Source organism: Lissotriton vulgaris, chromosome 1_2 (assembly GCF_964263255.1).
Source record: "Lissotriton vulgaris chromosome 1_2, aLisVul1.2, whole genome shotgun sequence".
Classification (NCBI taxonomy): Eukaryota; Metazoa; Chordata; class Amphibia; order Caudata; family Salamandridae; genus Lissotriton; species Lissotriton vulgaris.
The window spans coordinates 8,595,109-8,609,787 of NC_141686.1; positions in this window are offsets into that span (position 1 = coordinate 8,595,109).

A 14,679-nucleotide genomic window follows, 5' to 3' on the forward strand; every position below is an offset into this window, starting at 1 on the left:
TTGAATTGAATTATTTTGCGAATGGGCAACCAGTGTAATTTGCGGAGAAGGGGGAGTGAGGGTGTTCTGGGGGAGCACTTGTTACTAGGCATGCAGCCGTATTCTGTACCACTTGAAGACTGCTCAGGCAGAATTCCTTTGCAGAGATCAGCAGGGCATTGCTGTAGTCCAGACGGCTTAGAACTAAAGCATGTACCAGGGTTTTACATGTGGAGGAGGGGAGGAGATGGAAGACTCTACGAAGCAGGCTAAGAGCAAGGTAGCATGTACGCGTAGTTGCCCCAACATGCTCCGACAGGTTTAGTTTGTTGTCTATTAGGACCCCAAGGTTCTTAACCACTGGTTTTGGGGATGTCACTGGTCCCAGTTCATCGGGCCACCAATTGGGTGTCCAACTGGTTATTGCTTCCTTAAATAGCATTATTTCAGGTTTTCAGCATTCAACTGAAGGAAGTTGCTGCTCATCCATTTTGTTATTGTCTTCATACCCTCTGCGAAGCAAAGATGCTTTTGATGTTGGGAGTGTTTTTGTCGAAGGAGAGAAGAAGTTGAGTGTCATAGGATATAGGAGTGAATCCAATGTTTCTTAGAAGTGATGAAAGTGGATCAACATATATGTTAATTAAAGTGGGGCTAAGGCAAGAGTCATGTGGAACACTCTTGTGGTCTGAGATTTGAAGGGACCCAGATTTACTGTTTGTGTTCTCTCCTTCAGGAAGTCTGTCAGCCAATTCAGTGCATTGTCCTGGATGCCTATGGCTTGTAGTCTCTCACAGCAAGATCTGGTGTAAGATGGTGTCGAATGCTGCGGACAGGTCGAGCAGTATGAGTATTACTGCTTGGCCAGCGTCCACAGGCATTCGGATGTCATCTGTGACATTTATCAGGGCTGATTCCGTGCTATGTCTGGGGTGGAAGCCTGACTATGAATGGTCTAGGCAATCAGAGGCTTCACTTAAGGTGGACAGGTGTGTATTAATGTGTTTTTCAAGTAATTTGCTGTGGAGAGAGAATAGTGAAATGGGTCAGTAATTGGAGATCATGTCAGGGGGCAGTTTGGAGTTTTTCCTAATCGGCAGTTTTCAACTCCTTGGGAAGCTTGCCTAGCTTGATTGAACTGTTTAGAATGGAGCAGAGTGGGGCTGAGCTGCGAGTCCTCTGGAAATTTTAGCTGGGATGAGATCATTAGGGAATCCAGATTTGGTTGATTTCAGCAGGGATTCTGTGTCTTGGATGATGAGCAATCGGAATTCCTTAAGTGTTAAGGTAATAGGTGAAACAGAGGGGGGTTCGACGCTGGGGTAGGTGCATGTGTTGGTGGATGTTATTATTTTATTGTAGATGTTGTCAATTTTTATTGAGAGATAGCCTGCAATACTATCACAGAGAGACTGAGTTGGCTCATCTTATAGGTTGCAGGCTTTGTTACTGATAAGAGTGTTGAGTATCTGAAAAAGAGCTTTTGGGGTGTTTTCAGCCTATTCCAGTTGGTTGGCTATGTACTTCTCCGGGCGAATTTCAGGTGTTTATGGTAAGAGGCTAGGGCAGTTTGATACTTTCCTTTGTCGAGGGAAGCATGGGTTCGGTGCCATTGTCGCTCTAATTTTTTACACTGACTCTTCTCTGTCCGAAGGTCAGTTGAGTACCAGGGGACCTGGGTGCACTAAGGAGTTGCAAGGGATTTTTTCAGTGGGATCAGCACATCTATGGTGGATTTTAAGGCGTGCTAAAAGTCAGTTAGGCGCTTTTCAACCGTGCCAGAGGTTGAAATGTGAGGAGGGATAAAAGTAAATTTAAAGAGAGTGGGTGTTAATTTGTGCCACTGTCTGTAGAATCGTGGGGTGAGTTTTACCCATTAAGCAGAATTCAATTTTGGAGTGGTCGGACCAGGCCAGAGGGCTTGTAAATTTATATACAGTGTGAGTGGAATTGGATAAAACTAAGTCCAGGGTGTGACCTGCAATGTGCGTGGGTGCACCATAGGTTTTGGTAAGTCTGAGTGAAGATAGCTCTGTCAGGAGGTTGGAGGCCTCGGGGTCATAGGATTCTTGCTGTGGACATTAGGGTCACCAAGAAGTAGAAATTGATTGGAAGAGATCACATGGGGGTAGATCAGGGCCATGAGTAGGGTGATAGAGTCGAGGAGGGGCCCTGGGGGGTGGGGCAATAAACAAGAGCTCCTTTCCAACTCAGCTGTGGGTGAAGGTCAATTCTGAACACTAATATTTCAATTTTGTCACTGCTGAGTTAATCTAATACTGGGGTTTTTATCAGGTCTTTATATATGATTGCTATGTTATGTTATGTTATGTTATGTTATGTTATATTATGTTATGTTATGTTATGTTATGTTATGTTATGTTATGTTATGTTATTTAATCTCTTCTATAGCGCACGGCTACTCCAAAGAGCGTCCCGGCGCTTTAGCGCTACCCCTCCCCCCGCCTTGCGCAGTCTGTCTTGTTTTTGGATTTGGTACCCCTCAGGTAATGCAAGAGCAATTGCAGGTGTAGAGGAGGGTTTCATCCAAGTTTCTGTTAGGAACCCGATATCTGAGAGAGCAGAGGAGAGCATATCCCAAATATTGATGGTGTGCTTGGGGAGTGAGCGAACATTAGCCAGCAAACAATCCCAACTAGCTGTTTCCTTATCAGATTTTTGGTGGTTTGTTTGTGGGTTTGGGAGTCTTGTGAAGCAGATGTACAGATGTTCGCCTTCACGTATTAACGATAGGTGGCGTGAGGGGTATGCTCTGAAATCTGCAGGTTTTGCACACGAGGGGGCACTCCACTGCTGAGGGGAATTTGTGGGTGTATGAATACATTCCTGCTTCCATAGTAGACGGCCGTTTACATTCCCTAATGCGTATTAGCTCTTGACTAGTATATTTAGTGCGGGGTCCCTGACTAATTACCTGATATGTCCACTGCGCGTCGGCCTGGACATGGGAATTTGTAGTTCCAGGCAGCTGAACTGCTGACCTGGTAACTGCACATCACTTCTGGGTTGCGCTGAACTCCCTCCACTCAAATGAAACAATCCGCGGTGGACCGGGGAGGCACCCCTCTGAGTGACCTAAGGTTGCGCACGAACAGTAAGTACAGATAATTGTGACATTTAGCAAAGCGTTCATTTAACAAGCATTTACAATGCAATGGTCTCGGCATTTTTAAAGTTAGAGCTATTGGCATTGCTCATGACATTATTTTTATTCATGTTTTTGTTTTTAAAACATATAAATAAATGGCATTGTCATTTACAATGCCAATAGCTTAATCGCTCGCAAATGCGAGACCTATTACATATGCACCCACACACAGAGCCACACACACAAAGCCACCCACACACACATACAGAGCCACGCACACACACACAGACAGAGCCGCGCACACACACAGACAGAACCGCGCACATACACACAGACAGAGCCACGCACACACACATAGACAGAGCCACACACACAGATAGAGCCACGCACACACAGACAGAGCCACGCACACACAGACAGAGCCACGCACACACAGACAGAGCCACACACACACAGAGGCACAGAAAAACCGGGATGACAAGCAGGGAACAGAGGCACAGAAAAAACGGGGGAACAGAGGTACAGAAAAATCGGGGGAACAGAGGCACAGAAAAACTGGGGGAACAGAGGCACAGAAGAACTGGGATGAACAGCAGGGAACAGAGGCACAGAAAAACCGGGATGACAGGCAGGGAACAGAGGCACAGAAAAACCGGGGGAACAGAGGCACAAAAAATCCGGGATGACAAGCAGGTAACAGAGGTACAGAAAAACCGGGATGACAAGCAGGGAACAGAGGCACAGAAAAACCGGGGGAACAGAGGCACAGAAAAACCGGGATGACAAGCAGGGAACAGAGGCACAGAAAAACTGGGATGACAAGCAGGGAACAGAGGCACAGAAAACCAGGGGAACAGAGGCACAGAAAATCCGGGGAAACAGAGGCACAGAAAAAACGTGGGAACAGAGGCACAGAAAAAACGTGATGACAAGCAGGGAACAGAGGCACAGAAAAACTGGGATGACAAGCAGAGAACAGAGGCACAGAAAAAACGGGATGACAAGCAGGGAACAGAGGCACAGAAAAACCGGGATGACAAGGGGGGAACAGAGGCACAGAAAAAACGGGATGACAAGCAGGGAACAGAGGCACAAAAAAAACGGGATGACAAGGGGGTAACAGAGGCACAGAAAAACCAGAATGACAAGCAGGGAACAGAGGCACAGAAAAAATGGGATGACAAGCGGGGAACAGAGGCACGAAAAACCGGATCACAATCAGGGAAACAGAGACACGAAAAACCGGATCACAAGCAAGGAAACAGAGGCACGAAAACAAGAAAACGGGCACAATCAGGGAAACAGAGGCACGAAAAAATGGATCACAAGCAGGGAAACAGAGGCACGAAAACAAGAAAACGGGTACAATCAGGGAAACAGAGGCACAAAAAACCGGATCACAATCAGGGAAACAGAGGCACGAAAAACTGGATCACAAGCAGGGTAACGGGAAACAGAGGCACGAAAAACCGGATCACAAGCAGGGAAACAGAGGCATGAAAACAAGAAAACGGCACAATCAGGGAAACAGAGGCAAGAAAAAAACTTACAGGCTCAGGGGGGGAGAGGGGAGTCCCTCGAAGACTTCCTCGGCTGCCGGTTTGAAATCCTGTGGCTAAGAGGCGGGCAGGAAACCAAGCAGCACCACCATGTTTCTCCGAGGCGAGGCAGAAATGCCTCGGAGAAAGCATCGTCATTTTCTGATTCGGGCGTGGTTTTCTTTCTTTCCTCGTCTCATTGGCTGGAAGGTAAAATTCTAGCCAATGGGAAGAGGAGAGAAAGAAAACAAGAAAGAAGCGAAAAAAGACGCCCCCGAATCGGAAAAAGACGGGGCTTGAACGGAGTGATGCCCTTCTCCTCCAATGGCTGGCCTCCGTTTAGGAAGCCAGCCAATGGAGAAGAGGGGCAGGTTCAAACCCCATACTAAGAAACATTAAATCTCTGACCGAGACTGCGCAAGCGCAGCCTACGGTCCTCGACCTAAAAAGCATGTTGGGCTGTTTAAAATTCGAGCAAAGGTGCAGGTACGAGTAGCAAAACTATTGTGCAAGCACAGAGTTAAAAAAGCAGGTTGTTTAAGAAGCCATTTACCAGGCGCTCCTGCTGTGGTTATATCGTGGTACAGAGTGCTGTTAAATTCCTATGGGCAGCCTATAGCGCGTCCCTTGGTCAAATATGTCACAGTTGTGCTCTCTATGGGGATATGGGAGAATGCAATGTCCTCCCCTGAAACAGTAAGGAACAGTAAATCACATACATATTCATTCTTACTGTTCTCAATATCACTCTCATATGCTACCTTGTAGCTCTGAGACCCAGATATTGTGCCACGCATTCAGTCCGTATCAAATAGATTTCACCCATTTTGTGTGCATAGCATAATATGTGGTGAGGAGATAGATTGGTTTAAAATTAATAGACTTCTTATGGACAGAGAGAATCTCGGCAAAGCCTGTTTGTCACTATCCGAAACATTCATGTGGAGTCTTAAAATTCTCGTCGAGGAGACATTGTAAGGCCCGATATCATTATAACATTCATTTAAAAATGTCCTCTAAAATGCATGAGCAGTCAGCCCAAAGCATCCGCTCTAACATGTTCAATCCAACATGATTCTCAAAAGCGGCTTGATAGCTCAGAAATGATACTATATATAAACTAGGCGGAACTAAGAAAGCACTCCCTGTTCTTTTCACATGGCAAATATCGCTAAACTTATTTGTGTCCTGAGCCGTTGTGGCTCAAAAATGCTGAATACCTTCACAACTCATTAATGAGGATCCATAGGTGCTGGGCTGATGCGGAAAAGTTATGCTTATGAAAAAAAGAGAGTTACCGTTAAGAAGCAGTAAACATAAGAGTGCTCAATACATGTGCAGTCGTGTTAGCAGGGCCGTTTCTAGGTGTTTTGATGCCCTGGGTAAGAATTGGAAAATGCCACTACCTCCCTTTTAATACAATCACTCTCTCCCCCTGCCATCCATGCTAGAAGAATTAATTCATTAGATATTCCCAAACTCATGTTTTTGCTGCCCCTCCCCCCCCCTCCTTTTCCGCACTAGGCAGCTGCCTAGTCTTGCATTATGGTAGAAACGCCCTGCGTGCTAGGAGTGCGCATGTAGTGCCGTTAGTTAAAGAAAAGTGCAGATGTCAAGACTTACAATTGGCACCCGCTCTTTGTGTGAATCAACGTCCCTCTCCTCCTGCATATTGGTGGGTTGGGGTGCTAGTGCTTATTATAAAGGAATAATGGCCAGATGCGTATCTTATACTGACAGGAGCGTCAGTGAGGGTGAACATTTTTAAAAAGACTGTACCGTGTAGGATAGTTGTTCTGCAAAACGGCATATGTTGATTCAAGAAAGATTTTTAAAAAGCCCCAATATCGCTAACATTAGGAGGAAAAAACAAACAGATTATTACTGAAATGTCAGTGCATTAGTATTTGAAAAGAACCCAAAAAATTAAGGTTTCTTAAAAATCAAAATGTAAAACGAACCAAATTCTTATCATGAATAACTAAAATAGTGCATAATTGCATTCTTTAGAACGAAAGGGCAGATGATGGTTCTGTTGGTTACTAGTACGCCAGTGGGGATAACATGCCACTGACCGAACATAGCTGTTGAGGGTCCCCTCTAGGTGACACTGTGATTTCCCACTCCTTTTGATATCTGTTGATGGATACCCTGTTGGAAGCTGAGTGGGACACCTTCTTTCCTTTGCTTCTCTCTCCCCCTTTTGATATTTTGAGAGAAAGTAAACCTTTTGCCAGGCCCAAACTTTACTTTTTTAAACATAGAAGTCACCACTAGGATGGGCCCTGGACAGTGCAGAAGCAGAGCAGGCCAAACATCCTGTGGCTAAGATTACAGAAGACTGACATATTGACCCTTATGCATAAAGAGGCTGCTCACCTCACTTGGAGTTTCAAGTTGACCCAATTTTTGCACAACAAATTATTCTCAAATCCTGCACTGCACAAAAAGACTGTTCACAGCAAGGTGCTTGCTGCCAGTGTCGCTAACATTATTGGGGCGAGAATCAGCTTTGCACCTCATAAAATATGGGTGTCTCATGGATGGGACAGCAGACCTTCATCTGAGCACTCACTTTCGTAACATGACCCAAAGAAGCCCCATGTGCCTGAAGCGGCCCTGTGTCAGAATGCCACTAAGTGTTGCCCATTATAAATTGGACATTCAGGGTGGCATCCTGCAGTTTCTAGGACCTCTGTCTTTTCCTCTTTAGATCAGCAGCTTGCACAGTGTCAGCTGTCAGATATTGAAGCTCACACTTTAAGAATACTTTACAACCGGCTCTTGGCGGATGATAGCCAATAATTTGCACTTGCATAAACCATCACAAAGTATTTGTGCATTCTGTGGCTAATCACAGAAGGAGAGGAACATGTCTTCTCCATCCACTTTTGCTTGGGACTCAGATGGGTACTGCAGTTTGGGCAGTGTGAGTTGTAATGGCAAGCACAAATTGCAATGCAGTTGTTATGAATTGCAAATGTAGACTTGGATCTGGCCCTCTCTGCAGGGTCATGCCCACATTTTTCGCCTCATCTCCTCCGATTTTTCTGAATTCGTCTTTTTTGACCTTAGGACGCTTAGCGCTTTACCACTCTTAACCAGTTCTAATGTGTTTGTGCTTACTCCTTAAAACATGGCAAAATTGTCTTACATCTGATTGGCATATTTATTTATTCATAAATCTGTAGAACATTGCTATACTGTTGGACCTGGCCCTTTTTGCAGGGTTGTTCCCAAACTTCTTGCCTTCCTCCTGTATTTTTTCTGACCTGTTTTATTTGGCTTAAGGACTCTGGGCACTTTACCACTGCTGATCAGTGCTAAAGTGCATTTGTTATCTCTTGTAAACTTGGTCAGATTGGTCTACACCAGTTTGGCATATTTAGTTTACCTGTAAGTGGTATCCTATATACTCAGGGCCTGTAAATTAAATACTACTAGAGGACCTGCAGCGTTGCTTGTGTCACCCACAGAAATTGCCTTTCAAATGTGTCTCAGGCCTCTGCCACTGCAGGGCCTGCGTGATTAGTTTACTGCCGCAGTGACTTGGCATTTAAAGTTACTAGCCAAGTCGGGAACTCCCCTTTTACTACATATAGGTTATTCCTAAGGTAGGCCCCAGGTAGCCCCAGGGGCAGGGTGCTGTGTAGATAAAAGGTAGGACATGTGGCTTTATTGTGTGGCATGTCCTGGCAGTGAAAAACAGCCTATTTGGACTCTAACTGTTGTACTACTGCTCATCTCATAGGTTTGCATTGGGAATACCCTGGTATGTGTTTCAGTGGTAATTTCTAGCCATGTTTGGTATGTTTGGAATGGGAAACAACCTTTACAACGCAGTCATCACCTCACACTACATTTACACCATAGTCATTACATCTCAAGATCCTTTACAACGCAGATCACTACAACTCAGCCATTACATTGCATGTCACTACCATGCATAACACTACAAGGCATGTCACTATAACGCAGACATTACATTGCATATCATTACAACGCATACCATTACAAAGCATAGTACCCCTACACTATCCAACACTTACCCTACTGTTGCACCCCCTGTAGTTAGAATAGTAATTTTTACCCCTAAACTATCCAACACTTACCCTACTGTTGCACCCCCTGGAGTTAGAATAGTGATTTTTACCCCTACACTATCCAACATTTACCTTAAATGCAATGTAATGGTATGCATTCTAATGGTATGCGTTGTAAAGGTATAATGAGATGTAATGGAATGCGTTGTAAATGTAGTTTGATTTTTTTTTGTAAAGGCATGCAATGTAAATGTATGCGTTGTAATGGATGTTGCGATGTAAAAACTGCGTTGTGAAGACATACATTGTAAATGTATGCATTGTAACATTATCCCTTTACATTTCCTTTTTTTTTTACATTTGTTTGGAATATCGATGATAAATCCTGCTTACTGGTGAAAGTGGATTTCTTTTTACTATTTCAGAAATGCCACCTTTACAAAGGGGTTATTTCTGATTTCTTATGACTATTTGTGCTTTGCAGCCTGACTCCAATCCACTGCTGGTTTAGACTGACAGGGGCCTGTTTTGCGCATTCACTCTAGACAGTCATAAAGGGAACAAAGATGTGCTGCACATATCCTGATGGGTCTTCCTGAGCTAGAGTGGAGGGAGGAGTTGTTGTCACCTGCAGCTAAATAGGGCTGTGCCTGCCTTTCACAATGATGTCTCCTCCCCCTAGTGGTGTGTCTGGAGCCAGGGCTGGGGATTGAATGGAGGTGGTGTGCACTTCTAAAGTTTGTTTTGAAGTTACCTCCACATCGAAGACATTATGAGTATAAGTACAGGGGCTCTGACCCCATGATTAATGACACTGAGTGGGACTTGTAACCAGATGCTGCTGGCTCCACAAGCTGCACATTTCCAGGGACTATTGTGCTGTCAGGATGAACCACCATTTGCACCATTTGCTTTGTTGGGCTGACCTGCTTTGGAGAGCCACTGTTGAAATATAATCGACAGGCGTGAACATCACTGGCGCCATCTTGCCTAACAAGAAGCCACTGTCCACACATAAACAGCATCCTTTTTAGGTGCTGCGGCCATCTTGTGCTTTGCAAGTCACCCATGATTCACCCTGACCCTGCAACCATCCCTGGTGCCCTGATTCAGCATGATCAAATGCACTAAGATTGTAAAACCATGTCAGCCTGACAAAGCCCCGGAGCCACTTCCCACCCTAAAGCACATGTGCCTTTCATCCCCTGCACATGAGCTGGGCCTTCTGATAACCCTCAACTGCACCTGGCCACTTGATCCGGTCCCAGGCTGTAAACCAAGCCTTGCGGACGTACTTTATTGCCCCCACACAGCAAGACTTGTTGCACGAACAGAAATGCTTGGTCTTATCACTTGCACAACCTTTAGATCTGACCGATCCCACACACTTTTATGTCCTGTTGGAATGTCCAGCTGAAAGATGGCAATCATCTGTTAGATTTGGGAGGGGGAACGACAGCTTGTGGGTCTGTGTGGGAACCGACTGAAGGCACGAATTCCAAGGATGTTTGACCACCAATAAAGTCACTGTGAAATGTAAAAAAAAGGAGGGTAGCAGAGAAATTGTCAGAGCATTTCCTGAAGACATTCTGTGTGTCCGAAGCGACATGCTCTCCTCTGGACCAAATAAACCCGTTCTTTGCTGTTCAGCTTCCAGTGCCTGCCTCTTTATTTGATTAACTAATAATCGAGTGGATTAGAGGCGATTAACGCCACGCAGTGATTGATGATAACTAGAGAAAATCTGCTTTTCTACACCACTTTGCTACAAGGATCCGTGTGCTGGCCTGCCTGCCTTAGCCCTGCTCTGTGCCCCCAGTGTTCTACAGGGGCTTCTTGGCTTGCCTCCCCCACCCCTGTTCTGTGAGGGATTGTGGAGGAAATTTTAAGCCTGACCTTGTGTGATTGAAAACTTAAAGCATGGTGAGCACTTTATTCTGCAGATTCGCACTTGTGGAGCAGTTTATAATCCCATAAGACAAGGGAGCATGGTTGTCAACCTCAGCCCCGTCCCCCTGTGGGAGCACTCCTGGTGCAGTTGTGTCAGGAGGCCATCGCTTCTCTCCCCTCAGTGGAGTGCCGCTTCTGACCTCAGCGCAAGCTGAGTTCTGTGGGATCACCCGAGGAGCCATGCCCCTCTGTGGCTGAGTATTTGAGGAGCCGTACGCTGATGTAACAAGTGCTATGGGAACCTCTGACCAAAGTGCATGCCTTAGCCCGACCTTCATCATTGAGCTGGACACACGTGCCTCACCATCTGCATCTCTTACCAATGGTATGGAGGCACATGGTCCGAGCCATCCTCCCTCAGCATCATTCCCTGACACTGGGCCTGCCCAGTGGGTCTGGTCTTGCTGCTCAGGCAAGACCAGACCCAAGCGGTCCTGCAGACCTCGTTGCACCCTCCTCATTCATCTGAAGGAGACCCGAGTGGTCTAAACGTTTGCTGCACAGCGCTCCTTTGCGGGTGGCCCCCTAGTTCTCCCCTGCTAAAATTGACTGTGTGTGCCCTCTCCCCCTGCTAGGAAGTACCTGCGGGGGAGGCAGCTGTTAATGTTGTCATCACAGGGTAAGTCAGCGATGGAGGCCCTCGTTTGGAAGCTCGCCGCATGTTAGAAAAACTTCCTGATATGATTGTTTTCACTAGAGTAGGCATGAAGCGCTTCCTGCATTACATGGTGTCCAGGAAATTACTGTATAACCTGTGATGGGAGCACAGGTATGACAATGCTCTATGATTTTGTTGTGCGTAGCAGCCCAGGAACCTTGTGCACAAAGTTATAATAGCGATGTGTGATAAATCATGTGTTCTCTCTCCTTAACCAAACTGCTGAATTTCCAAACCTGATGTTATGTTAAGTGCTGTTTTATGCCTTGCAATGATAGGATAAAGAGTATCATTCCAGAGTGTCCTGTTTGGTCTAAGGGATATATACAATATATTAGATATGTTTACAGAATCCTGTGTGAACTCTCTTTTGTAGTGTATTTATTTTGTCACTGGTGTGTCTGGGTGTGTTCCGCAAATGCTTTACACATTACCTCTGGGATAAGCCTGACAGCTCTGTAAAGCTGCCAAGGGGGTGAGGTAGGGTTATCTTGGGTGTGTAACTTCCTTTCCCTGACTATAGTGTGCTTGTGCTTACTCCCTAAAGCATGGTAAAATTGTCTTACAGCTAATTGGCATATTTAATTTACTCATAAGTCTGTAGTACAGTGCTATGCCATATACCCAATGCTGGGTAATTAAATACTACTAGTGGGCCTGCAGCACCTATCGTGCCACCCACTTAAGTAGCCCTTTAAACTTGTACCATGTCTACCACTGCAGCCCGTTAGCAGTTTTACACTGCTAATTCAACTTGGCAAGATAAATCCCTGTGCCAAACCTAAAACTCCCTTTTTAATTACATATAAGTCATCCCTAAGGTAGGCCCTAGACAGGTCATGATACAGTGTGCATTGTAATAAAAAAAGTTGGACATGTACTTTTAAAGTTTACATGTCCTGGTAGTGAAAACTCACTACTGCGAGGCTTACCTCTCTCATAGGATACCATTGGGTTACCTTATCACTTTTAATAAGTGCTCACTTATTTTGGGAGCAGATAGGAAAGTCAAGTTTAGTGTCTGCGGATTTATAATTTAAAATCCTATTTAATGGTAAAATCAGATTTAGGTCACAATTCTGAAAATGCCACTTTTTTGAAAATTGGCATTTTCTTGTCCTAAACCTTTGGTGCCTGCAGCCTGTCCCTGGGTCACATGACTAGGTATAGTTGGCAGTTGGCCTTTGTGTATTCCTCCCAGACAGCATCATGATAGAGGCTTTGGGTGTTGGCAGGATGGACCATCCTGGCTTAATGGGAAAGGGGTAGAGATGTCACCTACCACACTTGCAATCCAAAGACGCTAGCTCACCTCATAGACGAAGGACTTCACACTAGCCTGTTGTGCTCCCAGAGACACTGGGACCAGGTAAACAGGAAATTCCAGACACCTCTGTGGGGGCAAGCCCCAGTAGCTTCTCTCACTTCATAAGTGGGCACAAGGTATAAATATTGAACCCCCAGACCCACTCTTCATAGCACTTCTGGACCTACAGATTCTGCCAGGAAGGGCACCCCAGCTGTGAAGTCTGCCTGTTGCCCAAGACCTGCTTGCCAACCAAGAACTACTTTGCTTCCCAAGGCCTGCTGTTGTTGTATCAGGACTCTTCTGCTGCTGTGAGCTGCCTTGCTCAATCCAGCCTGCCTGTGTGGACCCACAACTCCAGGAATCTCCAAGGGTCAGTCGGCTGGCCCCCTGGTCAAGCCACTTGTACATAACAGGCTTCTTTGATGTCAACTCTATGCATTTCGATGCAGTGCGATACAGCTCAACACTGGCACCAGCCACCTCGACAAATTTCATCCACAACATTGATACAGCACAGTATAAGTCCTCGCAAGCCCTGGTAGCTCCTTTAGCGCTAATGCAGCACCACTTGCCCAATGCAACGCAGCTCGTCCCCTGTGTCAGCACACTGAGCACCAGCTCCCTCAAATATGACGCTGGACTCCACATTGCCAGCTCCCGTCGACGGCTCATCAACTCAGCTGCTGCATGACGCATCTCAACGCCGAACCTCAAATCATAGCTCCTCACTGATGACTCTTCAAAGCCATCCCATGCAGCTCGACATAAGGACTGCGCACCTCGACGCCTATGCTTCAAGATACTTTGCAGTGGACTGAGCTGTGGCCTGTTTCCGGACCATACCCCATCGCAGTTGGCCTGAACTTGGGACTTAGACCTGGTCTACCACAACCAGATACCAGCGGTTGACTCTTTTTGCTCTTTGGCGTGTGATTTTTACTTAAACTTTTAATATTGCATATCTCTGTTGCTACTAATTGGATTTTTGTCAATTTGTGATACATATTTTATTATTATTAACTCTATTTTTCCAAATTGGTGTGGGATTTTTCTTGTATCGTGTTTTCACTTTATTACTGTTTGTGTGCTGTATACATACTTTGCACATCGCCTGTAAGTTATGCCTGACTGCTTTTGTACCAAGCTACCACAGGGTTCAGCACAGATTATTTCAGTGACTTTAGTGGTGCATCCTGTCAGAGATTGTTGCTGTTTCTTGAAGAGGTTTCATAGCCCAACTCAAAAAGAAAAAAACTCTCACACGGACTTTGACAAAGTCACTGGAATACTGGCACTTCAATTATAACATTTGGTTAAAACCTTTCATGATATGTTTTAATATCATATGCCTTTCGCAAATATATACCAAGAATTATCCCTGATGTCTTGACTCACACAATCGCTATTGGATGGCAATTTTAACACTTTCGAGCAGCCCACTAATGACACAAGATATACATGTTCTAGAGAAGTCCGGGAATAGGAATCAAAAAAGCCCAAGGTGATTGATGTTTTTTATTCCTGCTTTCAAATTCTATGTATCTCTCACTTAGGCTGTGAGCAGTCTCATCTATTTTCTTCTTTCCTTCATGCACAGACAGACTTTGTGGAACATGTTAGTTTTTGGTATATAAATATTAGGACCCTCCTAATGAGTTGGCGGATAAAGAGGGTTATATATCACACCCGATAAAATTAAACTCAAGGTAAAATAGGTGCAACCCTATTTTGGGTTTTCCTCGATAATGGGGAGTAACATATGGACTTTGGTGCTTACCACACCAAAACGTCCAAGTATTTACCAGGCATTTGTTCCCCAATGGAAATCAGCAAGTTTGACCTGCCGAAATGTATCCGGGAGTGCAATATTTATCGCAATACTCATAATTTTGATATGCGAGACAATAGGAGTTACCATACATTTTGGAAATTAAGGTGAACTCATAATGAGGACCTGAGAAACATTTCAAGATCATTAAGTTAGATCATTCTTCCTAGATGTCTACATTTGTTTAAGGTATTGACCTCACAAATGAGGACGGTTGTGAGAAAGGGATTTATTAGTTGGGGTGGATCGATGTCCGCCACATGCA